This window comes from Poecile atricapillus, chromosome W (genome assembly GCF_030490865.1).
Source record: "Poecile atricapillus isolate bPoeAtr1 chromosome W, bPoeAtr1.hap1, whole genome shotgun sequence".
Lineage (NCBI taxonomy): Eukaryota > Metazoa > Chordata > Aves > Passeriformes > Paridae > Poecile > Poecile atricapillus.
This window is the reverse complement of record NC_081288.1, coordinates 42,365,326-42,383,359: the sequence shown is the minus strand read 5'-3', so window position 1 is coordinate 42,383,359 and position 18,034 is coordinate 42,365,326.

Sequence of the window (18,034 nt, the reverse complement as noted above, 5' to 3'; positions counted from 1 at the left end):
TTTGGTCATATTAAATAAACTCCAGTTTGTAATCAATTTTCTTCCCAGTGACACTTATGCACCACTTGTTTTACTGTCCTCTCTATTTTTTAAGGTCTATTAACAAACCTAAAGCACTAGGATGTCTGCAGTTGTATGAGTTTCTGTATCTGTGCATGTTCTAGATTTCTTTTTAATCCCTACTAAGTACATTTAACTAGATTACTATTTTTAAAATTTCCTATGGTTTTTAGGAGCTCAAATAGAAATTTTGTTACAAGAGAATGATGTTTTGCAGAGGTGTAAAGATGGTAACTCTGCAGCTGTTGCTTTGTTGTACAGAGCTTCTGAAAGTGTAGAATGATAGAAACATCAAGGTTGGAAGAGATCTTTAACATCATCATGTTCAAGAATCCACCCCACACTACCACTATAACCCCTAGACCACTAAACCATCACCCAGAGCTAGATCCAGACAGATTCCAGATCCCTGGAAACACCTTCAGGGCTGGTGACTCCACCACCTCCCTGGGTAGCCTAGTCCAATGCTTGACCACTAAGAGAGTGAAGAATTTTTCCATTATCTAACCTGCATCTGCCCCGCCACAGCTTAAGGCCATTTCCTCTGGTCCTCTCACTGCAGGCATGGCAGAAGAAACCAGCTCCCACCTCCTTTCAGGGAGTTGTAGAGAGTGATGAGGTCCCTCTGAGCCTCCTGTTCTTGAGACTAAACAAACCCAGCTCCATCAGCCATTCCTCATAAGACATCTTTTCTAGACCTCCCATGAGCATTGCTGCCCTTTGCTGGACATGCTCTGGCACCTCATTGTCCTTTTTAAAGTGAGGGGCCCAGAACTGAACACAGCACTCCAGGGTGTGGCCTCACCACTCTTGAGTACAGGGGAATGACCACTGCCCTGGTCTGGCTGGCTTCACTATTCTTGATCCCAGACCAAGAGGCCACTGGCCTTCTTGGCCACCCAAGCACACTGTTGGCTTGTATTGAGCCCATTGTCAACCAGCACCCCCAAGTCCTTTGTGCTTAACAGCTCTCAAGCCACTCGTCCCCCAGCCTGCAGTGCTACAGGTGGGTGTTGTGACTCAAGGGCAGGACCTGGCACTTGGCCTCCTTGACCCTCATGGAGTCATCCTCAGCCCATTGATGGAGTCTGTCCAGGTCTCTCTGCAGAACCTTCCTACCCTCCAGCAGATCAACACTCCCACCAAACCTAGTGTCATCCACAAAGTTACTGAAGGTGCACTCAATCCCTGTCCAGATCATTAACAAAGGTGTCAAACAGGACTGGACCATTCAGTGACTGGTGTAATTCAAATGGGACAAACCTTAAGATAATGAGTTCCTGTTACAGATTTTGACATCCTTCCAGGACATGCTTCTCAAGCTTCTCCTGCCATAAGGAAACATAGAAGGCACAAACTGAATAGTGCATCCTTCCTCTCTGCCCCCACAACCACCTCCTTTCTCCTCCCCACATCTCTGGATCATCTCTGGATCATGTGTCCCCCGAAACCAGCTCACTCACCCACCACCCCAGCTTGCAGGAACAAAATTACTCCCTCTAGTGCTTGCTTTCCTTGAGTTCCTTCCAAGTTAGATCCACACAGGGGATGCTTAATGCTTTAGTTCCACCATGAAAGCCAGCTTAAAATCAGTACCCAGCAAGTGAGCTGGCAGCCACAGGGGTAGAGGCAGAGTGAGGATAGGATGGAGTCACCTCAGCCTTGCTAAAAATCACAGAAATAGCTGGGCTAGGAATTTTGTGGTTTTGTTAAATTTCTTTCAGAAATGCGCTAAGTGTACTGTGATGTTTGTACGTGGGGTTCTTACTGCAGGTATGTGTATAGATATGTGTATGTACAAACACCACATATGTATGGCAAGACTGCTTTACTGCCAAGTTTTTTTTACTTTGATTTTGTTGACAATAATGAAATTTGTCCTTTTTATAAGTGTTTTGTCCTTTGACAGCTTCTGTCAAAGACCAGGTGGAAACTACTTAAGCAGAAATTGTGGGTAGAATCCTTCCCAGCTGATAGTAAGACTGTCAGAGGGCAAAAGTCTGACATATTCCACATTGCACTGAGAATTTAAGTCAAGAAGAAAAACAATTTCTTGTTGATTTCTTCTGATTTTATGAAGCTGAACTTGGCTGCTACTTCTCATGTGAATTTGGCTTGAACATTTTCAATCACCATGCAGAGGTTTTGGTTTTCACTCATTTTCTTTTCTCCTCTTTTACCTAGGTGCAGTGCATTTTTCTGGTGGTGCTGCACTTGTAGATGAATAGGACCTCACTCTTGACCATCTTGGCTGGTGTTACTACACTTTTGTTTGCCAATGTATTCATTATTTTCACTTTTGTTTGCCAATGTATTCATAACAAACCTGTGACCATCTGTCAGCAATAAATAGCTTAACCAGGACACTTTTCACCTGAGTGACTTTTGGGTTGTAAGTAAAAAGTAATTTTAACCTTTTTTCCCCCTTCTACCTTCAAATAGATTTTTTGAGATCTTTCCCCCTCCCCCAGTGAGTCTGGGCAAGCTCTAGAGAGATTATTTACTTCTGCCTGTCAAAATATCAGGTAATTAATAATTCATTCTTCAGAACTTCAGAATAGTTTAGCTCAGAGGCCCTTCCTCTGGGGCTGCTGCAGTGTCAGAGGGACAGTAAGGCTGCCACCTCCTCTGTCAGAGTGTGCACAAAGCCATTTCTGACCAGCCAATTCTCACAGCAGGCTCCATGCTTGCACATCCCATTGGAGGTGTGCAGTGCTGTTCTGCATTGGCAGAACAGAACAGAATAGAACATATTCATTTCAATTGGAAGGGACCTACAGCAATCATGTATGTGGTCCAATTACCTGACCAGTTCAAGGATGACTACACAGGACTGTTTGTCCCTGTGTCATGGGGTGGTGGGACATGCTGGGTGGGATGGGGAGAGAGACAAGGATAATTCAGTGGATCCACAGTGGCACAGAATCCTCAGACAGCTCACTGCTGAGTAGAGGAATTGGAAGGACTGCTGATCTGAGTCTGTCACACCACAAAAAGTCTGGTACAGGAATTCCTCTCCCACTAGAAGATATGGTTGGAGGTCCCCAGTCCTCAGTCCTGCTTTTCAAGATAGAAATGTCAAGAACGTTTTGAACATAAGCAAAGTAATCTTTTAATCTCTTAAAACATAGTATACAATGAATCCCATTCATTATATCTGTCCAAATGAATGTGTAAAAACTCCCCAATGTATTTTTCTCCATGGCTGGATGGAAAATCAATATTTAGGTTTTAGTTAGCTGAAAGTTGATTTCAGCTGGGGAGCATTTGCTGAAGCAAAAGGTCACCTCTAAAAGATGTTTTGTATCATAGAGAGAAGAACGTTAGCAAGATCTTAAAGCTAAAAATGCTGCATAAAATTTTCTCAACAGCAAATCCAACTTTGCTTCCATACCGTGCTGTAATTTCTGTATTTCATTCAGCGGCAATCTCAGCTCTAAACAACATTTCACCCAGGGGGAATTAGCCACACATTTTTAATCAGGCAAAAGTGCTGCAGAATTGGCAGTATTTTGGTTTATGTAAAGCACTTCTATTTTGAAAGTATTATGCATGAGCACCACATTTCTTTAGATAACTGACTGCACATGTTGCCTCATCAAACATTTTAGCAGTACTGTTCTTGATGGTAAACTCATCCTCTAACAGAATGAAATACTGAAGAACATGCAAAAATGGTTTAAAAGCAATCCACAAAACACCAAACTTTAACTTTTGACCAAAAAATTTTAGTATTTATATTCTGAATAAAACAAGTTATTTTTGGCAGAGGAAGTAGTCAGGACTTTTAAACCAGCTTTTGCTCATACCCTCTAGCTATTTCATAGTGGTCAGGGAGATGATTGAACTCACACAAGAAACAAAGCCTCATTTACAGGTTGTTGGGATATAGAAAGCATTCCTCAATATTTCTGAAAAGTTTTACATTGAAGTACAATATTGCAGAATTCTAAGCAACTTATCTCTGATTTTATTAAGGTATTTATTAAGGGAGGAGTTTGACTAAAATAAACTTTCAGCCAGCATTTCCAGTTATATGCAGCCATAGTTCTTGCTACAGACAGACCATCATTTGCACTGCACTTGTTTCCAGGCATTTTCTGACATCAGTAACCAGTTTCCAGATTGTTTTCCTCCTACTTGGGAACTACAGTAGTCTTTTCCCAATTGCCTCACCAGTAAAACACAAGGCTCGATGCCAAAGGTGGGAAGGCAACATAGTATTCACAGCCTGTGTTATGGTATTATATTTTATATTGTAATATTTGTATTTATTTTATCAGTTTTCATTTATTCATTAAAGTTATTTATCTTCCATATTGCAACTTAAGCATCTTAAAACTATAAATTACTCAGTCAAGTAGTTTAAACCTGAATTCCCTCCCTACATCTTCCATCCTTTTTTCACTTTTTATTTAAAGTAAAAAGTCAGTTTGAATACCAAACAGATTGATTGCCATGAAGTTCCAACTCCCAGGAAAGTAATATTATTAAATTATCTTTACATTTTTGCATTTAAAAATTCAGGAAGAACATGTGCAAAAAATGTGCTATGCTTAAGGCAGAGCAGGTGATACTGTCTAATGTTTGCATGGCTGGACTCTCCCCAGTGGAAGCTTTTTTTTTAATGGTTTATAACCCTGTTAGACACTTGGGTGTGTCATGCTAGGAGTCCAATCCAGGGTGATTATTTTTTCTTAGTTCACCAAAAACTATTTAATCACTTCCAAGGAAATGTTAAAAGGAGAAAAGCCATGGCTCTGTTGATGTTAACAAAACCTTTTGATCTTTCTGACAGTTTTTTTGCTTCTCTGCCAAATGAAACCTATTACTGGGTGCATTATATGTCAGGATTCCTTTCTCCTGCTGCTTTGAGAGCCAGAAAAACTATAGAGATGGTATAAACACTTCAAGAAAATGTGGTTTACAAATGGTCGAGAAAGTGCTGTTTCTTCCACTTTAGGAGACTTCAGTTTTAGTAGATAAAAGCTCTGATGAGCCTTTCTCCCCACCAAGCATTCTGCAACCTCTTGGTCCTTCCAGCTGTAAACCAGCCATATGTGGATCTTCTCAGAACTCTTGCAGGGGGCAAGGCTGGAGATACCCCATCCTCACAGAGAAGTTAAGCAGATTTCTCCTGGTTGCCACTCAAAAAATAGCAGCAGGATTTTTCCCTGTACAGTTCTTTCCAGATCTTCCAAAAGAGGACAAGTTCAAGAATAAAAGTTCACCCAACTAATGCTCTGAGTTTGTTGGAAATAGACAAATAGAAACAAGCAGTATTGGCAGAAGTGTTTCAAATTTTCAAGTTAAAAATGTTTGAAGAACTTACTCAGCTTCTGCAAATTTGCAGAACATGGTGGAGATTCCAACAAGATCTATGAGATGCCCACTAGAAATCTGCCAACTGTCCTGCCACCCGCTGCTCCTATGCCATTCACAGACACAGATTGAGGATACCTGTTGGTTGTTCTGCCCTCCAGCCTTAGACAATGCAAGCAGCTCCATTTTCAAGTGCTCTTGGCTCAAGGCTGGTCTTGTCTCTGATGAACCACTCCTCAGATTTACATTGTGCTGGACACTCCAAGTCTCATGATAAATGATGACTATAACCCATTTCTCACTACTAAGAAAATTGAGTAGACCTCAACATGACAAGACCTTTGTCACTAATTCTGCTGCAACCAACCAGGGCTGAATTCTGTTTTGAGAGTGGCATGGGCAGCTCCAAAATGTGTTTTTCTAGTACTTCTATTTAGTCAGAATTGTCCTCTGCTTGGCTTTCTGTTCTGAATAATTCATTTTTGTCTACTTTACAGAACAGTTGCGAGGACTTTTTAGTTTATTTTCATGTATATGTCAGATGTCCTCAGTGCTGCAGCAGCAAATAAAAGAACTGGAAGCAGTGCTGGGGTCTGGCAGGATGGATTATGTCAGGGTTAAGGAAGTGGATGCTAATGGCTGTTCCTGGCGTGAGCTTTGCTCTGGGCTAGGAGTTGGGCCAGACCCAGCCACTCTGAGATCAGGGGTGAGGGGATGGTTACTCATCCAGCACACCACCTCACTGCTTTGGGCCTGCCAGGGAGGTTTCTGTCAGTCCCCTGCTTGCCTCCCTCCTTTCTTGGATTCTGTGTTTGCCTATCACGTGGTGTGAGCCCATGGGTACCAAAACCCCTAACCCTGCCCCTCAGAAGCAATGGGAGGGAAGAGCTGCAGATACCAGCTCACAACTCAGCAGGGGGTTTTGATGAAAAAGGGAAAAATATCAACCAAACTATCTCCTTTTCCTTGTATTCAGAAGCAGGTAATAATGATTTGAGTCATATGGGTAATAATGAGTTTGAGTCATATGGGAAAGCACATTCACCACTTGCTTTCAACAGCTCATGGTTGAGTTTACCATGGGTTTGGTATCTTCACTACCTAAATACTACTGACAGACATTATTTCCAACACCTATCCACTGACTAGTTCTACCAATGAACTCCATGAAAGTTTACCATTTATCTTCTTCCTAGTACAAACTTATTTTCCATGTCCAGGTTATACCCCACCCACAAATTAGTCCACCATTTTCAAAGGATTTAAGGACTCCTACATCAAATAGAAGTATTTAAGAAACATTTGTCATTCTCCATGTCAAGGAAAGTTCCCTGTTGAACCATCCAGAAGCCACTCTGGCAGTCACTCTCGCACCACCTGAGCTGGGACGAAAGATCCTCCGCAACTACACCCACTCACTACTCACTCACAGTCACACCAGGTGTCCTTGCCAGCTTGACCACAGGCTTCCCATAGCAGAGTCTCAGACATCCAGATCCTTAAAATAATTTAATCATGGTGCAATAACCAAATAACAGGTCAAGCTGGATGTCTCCAAGGAGAGACCCCAAACAGAGGAACCACTGGGCTTTTATTACCCCACAGTTTCAGGGAAACGAAGTCTGAGGTCCTCAGCTCCTGCTGTGCCTCTGAGTGTCCCATCCCCAGGCTGCACCACGGGTCCCCATGCCCTTTGCTCTGCAAAGGGCTGGCAGTTCACAGCCTCCTGTCTCAGTTCAGGCTCCTGCTCCCATAGCTCAGCCTACTGCTGGCATGGCAGCTTCATACCGAGATACCTGCACTGAATGTGTTCCTCAACATAGCATTATTTGTAATGACAGTATTAGTACACCACATTATGTTACTTTTAGGTTATGCCCTGACTAGTGGTTCCCCTGAGCGGAAAGGAATTGGTGCAGGATCCAGCAGTAGTCCTCCTGCAGCAAACCAGCTGGGGTGCAGCAGTGATCACATCATTCATTCTATGCATAAAGATGACATTTATTATTTACATGATTTTAATCTTAGCAGTGAAATCAGGGCATCAGTATTAGCACAGAGGTAATTACTATGGGAAAAGAGAGAAAAATAAATAAAGAATTCTGTTACAGAGGAAAAATGCAATTAAAAACTACACAGTTAAATTCCTAAACACACATATCCTGGCTATTATCTCTTTCTTTGATGTTGTGCTCAGTCTTCCACTGCCCCCCTGGGTCCTAATATTAATGGTTGCACTCTGGGGAGTGGGGAGGGATATGGCAAGGTATCCACCACCCAAGTCTGTTGCAGAGAGAAATACAATGCTGATGTCAATGGTTTCTTCTTCCTTATGGTGTCATCTGCTGTCTTGCTGGTGCTGTTCTCAGTGCCACTGTCGCTGTCATAAATAAAGATATTGAACAAGGAACATCCCAAAACACTCTCCTGAGGAATTTGAGACCACTTGTAGGCCTCCATTTGGACACTGAGCCATTGACTGCAACTCTTTGGATGTGATGATCCGGATAATTTCTTATCCATCAAATTGTTCACCCCTCAAATGCAAATATCTCCAGTTTAATGGCAAGAATACTGTGTGGTACCATGCCAAGGGCTTTAGAGAAGTCCATGTAGATAACATCAGTAGCTCTTTCCTTGTTCACTCAAAACGTGGTTTGCCCCCAGTGAAGCCACTTTGGCTGGGTTTAATTGCCTCCTTGTCACCTATATGCCTTGACATACCTTCCAGGAGTATCTCTTCCATGATGGTTTTGGGCACAGAGGTGAGGCTGACTATCTGATATTTCCCAGGGTTGTTATTTTTGCCCTTTCAAAAGCAAAGATGTGGTATTTCCCTTTTTTCACTGAGCATGGACTTTACCTGGCTACTGTGACTTTTCAAATACAGTGAAAAGCACTGTAGTGCTCTTTATCTTAAGTGCTTAGCTTTGTTCCTTTAGCTTAAGTGCTAAATCTGCCATTTCACTGGGGACTCTGGGATGCATCTGTTCAAGCTCCCCAGATGGTCTCAAACGTGATCTTCTCTTATAATTCGTGCCCTGAGATTCAAGACTTGAGATGTGTTGAACTCCAATTGCCATTGAAAACTGAGGCAAATAAAAACTTGTGGCACATGTTACCTCATGATCAGAAAAAAATTCTGTTTAAGCAAGTGAAAATTAAGCTTCGAGCATGTCAAGATAAATTCAGGTAAAGCAAGTCCTGAGGCTTTGTAAACCCACTGCAAAGTCTGTGGCCTATTCGTAGGAGTGATAATTCTCTATATACAAGGCTGCAGGGCCACACTAAAACAGGGGTCTTTGTAACTGAGTCAGTCCAAAGGTAATTCCCCACATAATTATGAATGTACTGAGAGCCTTTTTGCTATTGCAACCTTGCCTGAGAAGATCCAATTCTCACACATCTCACATATCCACTTGGAAGCCCAATGAAGTCAGTAGGACAAATAGCCATTAATTTCAGCTGAATTAAAATTTTTGATTCTTGGTGCAATGACACCATCAGAGTCAGAAAGGAATATTCAGGCAATGAATGCACCTCCCTGTGCCAACAGATAAAAATTGTACAAAATGTTAGAAAGCTGTGCTGTCTACAGGACACATCCTGCCCCTGTTAAAGGTAAAACAGGAGAATTGAGGGAAAATAATTTAAAAATAACAACAATAAAGGTGGTGATGGATACAACAGGAACTATCTAGGTGGTTTTGTATTTTGCAGTAAACTACTGTCTTTCTGCAAAGATGATTTCTGCATCTGCTAATCTGGGGGCAGCTTTGATCCAAAGCCTTTGAATTTATGGTGAATAATTTTATTATGATGATGAGGCATGAGCTAGTTTTCAGTGAAACAGATGATGAGTAAGCTGAAGCTAGGCAGTTTTCAAGGAAACATTTCAGTCAAACATGACCTGGTGCAGCCACAGAGGTATAAATGACTTTGCTGGGCTTCTCAACAAAGAGAAATACATAACCACAGGAAGCAAGCACCCCATTTCATGTTAAGAGTATATTCTTTCTGCTCCTGAGCAGCTCTACAAAGAAAGCATACCCAAGGAAAACCAGAAGGTTTTCACACTTTTCAGTGGGTTTTATTTTACAGTAAAGAAGAAATAAGAAGTCCCAACATAGCAGAATTGCCATGGAAAGCAAAGCTCCTGCTTTTGTGTCCTCAGCTTGATTCTGAGTCTTGCTTATTCCTCTGCTATTGTTAGAACAGGAGTGAAAGCATTTGACAAAATACAAAGTAGTAACATGGGAAACTTGCAGAAGGAAATATTTTTAATCCCACAGTTTTGCACAAATGTTTTGTTTCTGAAGGAAAATGTGGTTGTTCATTTTAAACCTGCCTGTGCTTGACCATCTCTGCACACCCAAGCTCTGAACCTGCAAGACACCACAATGGCTTTGAAACTGTTCCTTCAAAGCTTTTTCATACAGTGCTAGATTAATTTGCGTCTGTTCTACTTGTCTTTAGCAGTTCAAATGGAGCTTTTAATCCATGTTCTTCTCGAAGATGCCCTGTATAAAATCATATGAGAAAAACGTCCCTCAAAGCTTTTCTGAAATTTTACAGATGGATATATATACCTGGCAGCAGGAAGATGTCACTCATTTTCCCTCTGGAGGCACCAGAGAGCTTAAAATGAAAGCAGCAGGTGGGATGCTTTTCCAGCTTTCCTTTTCTCTCCTAAAGAGGGAGCTAGAAAGCTGGATGGGGGATTTTGTTTGGGTTTTTTTTTTTTATGTTGGGGTTTAGGGGTTTCTTTCAACTAACCTCATAGTCAGCTGCAAACTATTAATTCAACTAATTTTCTATTATTTCTTTAAAAGAAACCACTTGCATACAGTGGTTTATTTAAACAAGTTTTAGGTTGTCAGAAAAAAACCTGAGTAGCAAAATGCTAATAGAAAAAACCTGATCAATAGAGTTTTGATTCATCTCCAGGCTTGGCTTGAGTGTGGGGTATGTTTACTGTAGCTATTTTTAACGTACTCTTTTATGTATTTTACCTCTTACAAATATTAAATAGAAGCAAGAGAAGCTTTCCTAAGTGCCGCACCTATGTTACCACAATAACATCTAAGGTCAGATGCTGTGTTTCTGCAATGACAACCCTGTTTGCCCACACCTCAATGACTCCCAGTCTCTGAGGTGTCAGCTTATTGCCACAAAAATTAAAACAACTGTGTCTTCTTGTCTTGATTTTTATAGACCTTTCATAACATGCAGTTCTGAAGAAGGCATATTGAAATTGAAGAATCTTTTGGCCTTCCCAAGATGGAGTGACTACATGAGTGGACAAGGGAAGTGTTACAGTTGTCACTCATCTGGACTTCAGTACAGCCTTTGACTGGGTCTCCCACAACATCCTTCTCTCTAAATTGGACTGTTGTTAGATAGATAAGAAAGTGCTTGGACAGCTGCATCCAGTGGCCAGTTGCATCCAGCGGTCAGTTGCATCCAGCTTTGAGTCCCAATGGGCATCAGTGACAAGGGGTGTCCCTCAGAGGACCGGAGTTATTTAATATCTTCATTAATGATACAGACAAAGAGGATCAAGTGCACCCCCACCAAACTGGCAGGGGACACTGAGCTGAGTGGTGCAGTTGACACACCTGAAGGATGGGATGCCTTCCAGAGGGACCTGGACAAGCTCGAGAACTGGGCCTGTGGGAATCTCAGGAGGTTTAACAAGGCCAAGTGCACCGTGCTGCAGCTGGATGGGGCAAACCCTGGTACCAGCACAGGCTGGGGATGAACAGATCAGAGCAGCCCTGCTGAGAAGGACCTGGGGGAGCTGCTGGAGGAGAGGCTGGACATGACCCAGCCATGGGCACTCCCAGCACAGAGAGCCAAACGTGTCCTGGGCTGAATCCAAAGCAGCGTGGGCAGCAGGGCCAGGGAGGGGATTCTGTCCCTCTGCTCTGCTCTGGTGACACCCCACCTGCAGGGCTGCATCAGCTCTGGGGTCCCCAGCACAGGAAGGACATGGACCTGTTGGATCAAGTCCAGAGGAGGCCACCAAGATGGTCAGAGGGATGGAGCACCTCTCCTATGAGGAAATGCTCAGGGAGTTGGGTTTGTTCAGCTTGAGGAGGAGAAGGGTCACCTAATTGTGGCCTTTCAGTACCTGAAGAGAGCCCACAAGAAAGATGGAGAGGGACTTGCTACAAAGGCTTGTAGTGACAGGACAAGGCATAATGGCTTCAAACTGAAAAAAGAGCAGCCTTATATTAGATATTAGGAAAAAATTATTTGCTGTGAATATGGGGAGGCACCGGAACAGGTTGCCCAGCCAAGTCATAGGTACTCCATCCCTGAAAGTGTCCAAAACCAGACAGGATAGAATTTTGAGCAACCTGATTTAGTGAAATCTGTTCCTATCTATGGCAAGGAGACTGGAATCCACAGACTTTCTGCATGGAAGGTTCTTCACTTAATTTGAAACTGAATTTATTAAAAATAATATGAAGCAAATTTGTTTGACAGTATTATACATCTGTATCCTGGGCAGTTAATTTTCTTCTGCTATTCTGGTGGAGAGTCTGGTTTTCATTAATATAGAATGTAACTGAGGGAAAAACTGAAGAAGGATAATAAAAATATTATCAGTATTTGTTTTGATGGTGGTAATATCAGCAAGCCTGATGACTTGTTCTGCGTTTTCCTCTATGCCTTTTGCCAATTATTTTGTACTTTTTCCTTTCCATTTCTCCTGCTAAAGACAGAAGTAATGATAATAATCCCTACCATCTCCTGTAAAATGCTGTGAAACCTGGCAAATCAGATTGTAGTATCTGAATGAGAAGTTTTTATTTCCTCGAGCATGTCTGTTAAAGAAAATCCTTTGTGTAAGGTACTGAAGATGTAACATCTGGATGGTCAAACGTCTGTGGAATTTTACGGTGGTTCACCTTGAAAGAATTGGCAGTAAAATCAACCACATTTTTAGGTTTTTTGACTAACTAAACACTTCCTCTTTCAGGGATGAACTATGAACCTATTATACTCTCTATAAGAATCTTCACACCTTTTTCTCAAAAAAGGTAGGCTTCAAATGCTTACCTTTCCTGTTGAAATTGCCTGATTTGTGCAAGAGTTGATTGAGCCTACAGTTATCCACAATGACTTTTAGACAGTTTCCTAATAGTCTGGTTTGGTTTTATGTACTGAAAAATCAGCTGGGGACTTTTAAAACAGGTTTAAAGGAGGCTGAAGGAGTTTAGTGTCTGACAAAAAGTGGTGTTTGCATACTTTACACATTTCTCTGCAAGGAAGGCATTATGGAAAATTATTGAAAAAGTATTATGAAACACTGGCAATAATCTAAGAAATATACTTGAAGTCTTGATTTCTCTGGCAGGGTTTGTGCTGTTAAGATTTTATTTACTTTTGGTTCACTACAATGGATATTCCTCTCATAGAAGTAATATTCTAACATGAAAACAACACATAGCCCAAAAACGTTTTGATTACTTGACTGGAGAGAAGCAATTTCTGAGTCTAGGCATGGAGTTTATGATATCCTATGTCTGTGACACAAATAACACAACTTTTAAATTTAAACATAAGTAGTCGGTTTCTTTTCCATTTTGCAACCTTAATGCCCCTGTTGCTTCTTCATTCTGGCCATGATTCAAAGTTTACAGAAGTAAAGGGAATGCTATTCATTGGAATCTGGAGATTTTAAGTTTGTCCCTGGTACATTTAACAGAGATAACTTTTATATAACGTTCAACAAACCTAAGTAGGTGTTATAGATGTCTTTTTGTGGTTAATTAGCACATACATCTGCTGCCACAGAGGTTACTGGAGACAAAGCCTTGGGGTTTTATTTCTCTCTTTGAGAAGCAAGTTCCTGTATTGTAACTTGAAACTCTGCTTGAAGATACTGGATGAGGTTTTCCTTCTGCAGTTTACTTGCCCATCTAAAGCAGCCAAAGAACATAGGAGGTTTCCTCCTGTGCTTGAAAAATTGCTCCTCATTTGCAGCTGAACTACTTTGCCCCAATGAAGTATAAACATTATATGTATATACACATTATATTACATGGTACAATGCACTACCACATGCTAGTAAACAGCAAGGAATAAGGTCAGTTGCTGGTATGACTATTTGACCATTTGAAAAAGCAAAAGCAAAGTAAGTATTCCAATTCTTTATGTGTATATAAGCTGTCTCAAAAGGTTTTTAGGAGCTTTTCATTTTTTTGCATTTAGGGGGTTTTATATATTTACATTTCGCTATCTTCAGGTATTTAGGAGACAGGAAAGCTGAGCTCTCTTGCAAAGGAGGAGAAAATGTCACCCTTAGCATTTCTCATCCCCTTTGCCTGGCAAAGCCTGTTCCTGTGATCAGGTGGTAGCTGCACCTTAGTGCACCTGCACGTTAGTCTCACATTTATACCATTTTTGGTATGTTTTCCTGAAAAGTAACTTCAAATTAAGCAGTCTGACCAAGCTAGAAAAATTGTCACTTGCCCTTGCACTTTTTATAGTGTGCTCTGACCTCCTTCAGGCCCTTAGTGTCTCAGTCTGTCTTATGCACCATGTGCTGTCTGAGCTGATCAGATGTCAAGTCCTTAAAACCATCATGTCATTCATCTTCATGTTTTGCCAAGGTCAAGCTTGCTATTGTTTCTCAGCTTATTAAGGCTATTTTTCCCACAAAGCCAGTGGGAAAATATTCCAATGCTTAAAAAAAGTTGGTAAGCAGGTAAACTGGATGCCACCAGGAAAGGTGAAGATATGATTGTCAAGAAATCCTGTTTTCCAGAAGGTGATAGGATGAATTACTGGTACCTTACAAGTAACCAGACTATTGGAGTTTTCTGAGAGTTTAGATTCTCATAGTCTGCAATGGGGCTGCATGAGGCAGCTGCTGGCACCTCGTGGTTGCCTCTGGCTGAAGACTTCACGGTAGGTTGTCCCCATATCCTCATGCTTGCTGGTGTCATCCAGTTGGATCAGGTGTTCTGCCTGACCAAGAATCTGAGATGAAACCTTTCACACTCCTTCCCTCTCTGTTTAGTTTGGAAGTCATTTGAAGGGACTTATATCCTGCAGGACAGTGGCTGAATTCCCTGGCCTTCTCCTGCTGCACTCAGCCACACAAATTCCTATTCCTTCAAAGATGGGTGGAAAGGCTGGTCTCCAAATGCAGCTGCTTGGGTCAGTCTTGCAACATTTATTATGCATTTCATTTGGGAGTAGCTTAGATGGGTATTTGTGTGGTGTGGGTTTGTTGGGGTTTTTGGTTTTTTTACACTGCAAACTGAATTAATAATATTTGCCTTTATAAGTCTTGTTATCATGAAATTCCAAAACATTATTTGTTGAGGTCCTGAAGACAAGACTGCTTAAGTAAGGAAACTAGCAATTTTTAAGGATGAGTAATAGGTGATTTGGCACTATGAAGACAGATAACTTTAGACACAGAAGATGATGTGAGGAGGGGGAAAAAAACCAGTACAAAGAGCCATCAGAGAGGCCAAGGGCAGTGTAATTAAGGCTGAAAGAAGGAATCATGAAAGCAGAGTCGTGATGACTCAACAGTGCTGCTTGTCCTCTGCCACTTGGAGGAGGACATCAGCCAGCTATGGCACCTGCAGTGTTTCCACAGCCGAGCAAGGAGACCTTCAGCTTCAGTGACAACCTGGGATGCTCAAAGCTTTAGCCTGTCCCAAAGAGCAAAGAGGAGCTCTCTGTAATACTTGTGTTGGTGTTCAGGAACACATAATCACGGAATGATTATATGAAGGTGTTTTATTAGGAGCTCTGGGTGTCAGGGGTACACATACCCAAATCTGACCTGACTTGGTTTTGAGTTGAACATGTTTTTATATTCTAACGTTATATATTTCATATTAGTTATTAAACTTACATTTTTCTATTGTATGCATTGATTTTACCCAAGCATGGATTTCTCGTGATCCCCCTAAACCCCTAACATAGTTTCTCATGATTCTTTAAAAAATAATTATATCTAATCACATCTAAAAATTATATCATGTATCATATACTAACTACACAGGTGCTGTTTCACATGATCTTAGCAAGCACAAGGCCTAACATTTCCCAGGGCCTACTTTTAACACTTTTCCCACGGCTTTGTCAAGCCTAACTTTCTTTCTAACTCCCCAAATTTTCTATGATTTTAGAATGTTTTACTATCCCTTGCTGCCAGTTGTGTCTTCATGTCTGAGCCTGAAGTTAGAAAACAGAGCTGTTCCAGCTCTAAGAGCACTGCTTGTGGCTTTTGTATGAGGCCTTACGTGGAAAAACACCTCCTTGCCCTACCAGAAAGAAGGAATGCCCCTGGTTGAACTTTTTGCTCTCTGTGCCAGTAGTCCCACCAGCCCTCAGAGAGGCATACTATAGGGTAACAAAACAAAAGCTTCATTTTTCTCTGCAGTTTTAACTTTTTCTACCCTATGGCTTCCTCCTTGTGGGAATTTCATCAGAATGCATGGTGTCCTTTGGAGGTATGGTACACATTTTTTTCTGAGACTCACAGGCTCAAAGACCTGTGCTAACATCAGGCAATTTTGTTTCCTGTCATTTATTACCCTGTTAGTGCAAACACTTTTTTTTCTAAAACACATAACTTGTGGTCAGCTGCATCTGGTGCTACTACACAATTACGGTAAATTTACATTTTACCAGATGAAATTTCCTGTAAGCCTTCTGTGGGCTAGAAATATAAAATGAAACTAAACAAACACAGTCTGAAAAATGAGAAATTTTATTTTATTTTATTTTATTTTACTTTTTTTTGTTTTTTCATAACAGTATCTGGACTGACTGCTGTCCTACCACAACTTGTGACAGGCATAAAAAAAGCATACAGCAAAAAATAATTTTCAAGGTATTTGCAGACATTGTCCTCTGTCACAGTAAACTCTGCACAAGCTTATGGGTTTGACAGTCTGCACAGGTTTATGGGTGGGGATGTTTGTAGTGAACAGTCAATTCTGAAGGAGCTTGTAAAAGGTCTCTTTTACTCTGCTGTGTTCCAAGCTGTGCATAAGAATAAGAACATCATCATTTCTTACTTGTGGTTTCACATTAATGTGGGAAGACATAGTCCCCAAGGCCAATGGGGTTTGCTTTATTTGAGTTAAACTGAAGTGATTGGTGCCATTAGGTATATGTATTGTAAGGTATCAATAAGCATTAAATAGTATATGTAGCTGAAACTTTATTTTGTAGGACTTCAGCTGTGACTGGAGATTTCTGACTGAGATACAGGCAATGAATAATGCTGGTAATGAAAATTATGGGTTTTCTCCTTTCAAAGGGAAAAGGGAAGGTGATCAGAAGTAGCAGCATCCATATTTGTTGGTTATTCCTATGTAAAATTCTTTCCTGCGTCCACATGCTCACAATCCAGAAGAGAGGAGAATTCAGTTTGTTCAACTTTTTTTGCTACCCTTTGACTGCAAACACAAATAAATTTGCAATTTTTTTTTCCTCAGCTGACAATATTTCCTCAAGTTGATCTTTCATTATCAGGCACTGTGCTGATCCAGGATGGAGCCAGACAGGCTGAGCACTTTGCCCTCCTGGATGGCTGAATCCAGATGGCACTGCCTTAACTCAGTTTGTGCCCAGGCTGGCTGTTGTAAAGAGATTTGAGGACTTGCCATTCAGTTCTGAGTGGTTCTTTGTGCCAAGCTGTGTGGTATGTGATGATTCAATAATCACATGTGTGAGCTTCCTATTGGAATTGCAGAAGTCAGTATAGAAAAAAGATGCATGGTGATATATTGTCCCACATCCCTGCTGAATGATTTGCTTTTATTTGGAGGAAATTTCTTCTGCAGTGCAGAGGTACCAGGGAACACTACATGCTTTCTTCAAAGGGCAGTGTGTTTTGGGCTAGGATAACAGAAACTTGTGCAGCAAAGGCACTGGCAAGGCTTTCAACCAGCTGGCAGAAGTGAAGAGAAAGAAAATCTATTTTTTTCTTGCATGTACTTGCTCATGTTTAAGATATCTTTCCAATATGACCTTTTGAATCTGTTTACACATCCCACGCACAGCCCAAGGCAGTGAGGGATGGACTAGATATGCACAGCTGGGTGGTGTATAGCCATTGCACACACACCCTGCCATCCTCTCACTACATGTGTGCCAGGGGTCAACCCAGCCCTGGAATGTGATCGGGCTCCTGCACCCTCATTGGGGCTAGTGTAGAGGCTGTGACCACATGTGCTGGTTTTGGCTGAAGTAGAGTTAATTTTCTTCACAATGACTAGTGTGGGAGTACATTTTGGATTAGTTCAATGACAAATGACTTCATCATCTCCCACAAGTTCCCAGCTGTTATGTATGACATCTCAGTGTCCCCTGGCCTGGCTTAGATCAGTCATCAAAGGGCCCTTTGCCATCAAGGGCAGCATATGGTGAGCAGCTGTGGCAGGATGAGGAGGCTGTGAGACAGCCCAGCAGACTTCTTCCTTGTTGTGTGGCACTGCAAGCCTTTCCTCTCCAGATGACCTGGAGTGTATTCATTTTCATAGCCATTTGCTGCATACTGTATGGACTGTATGGAAAACCACAGAAGAAACAGTTTCACTAGCTTGACTCCTGATAAGTCAGGAATTTGTGGCTGCATGTTGCTATAGTTGTATAGATTCATGTAGGG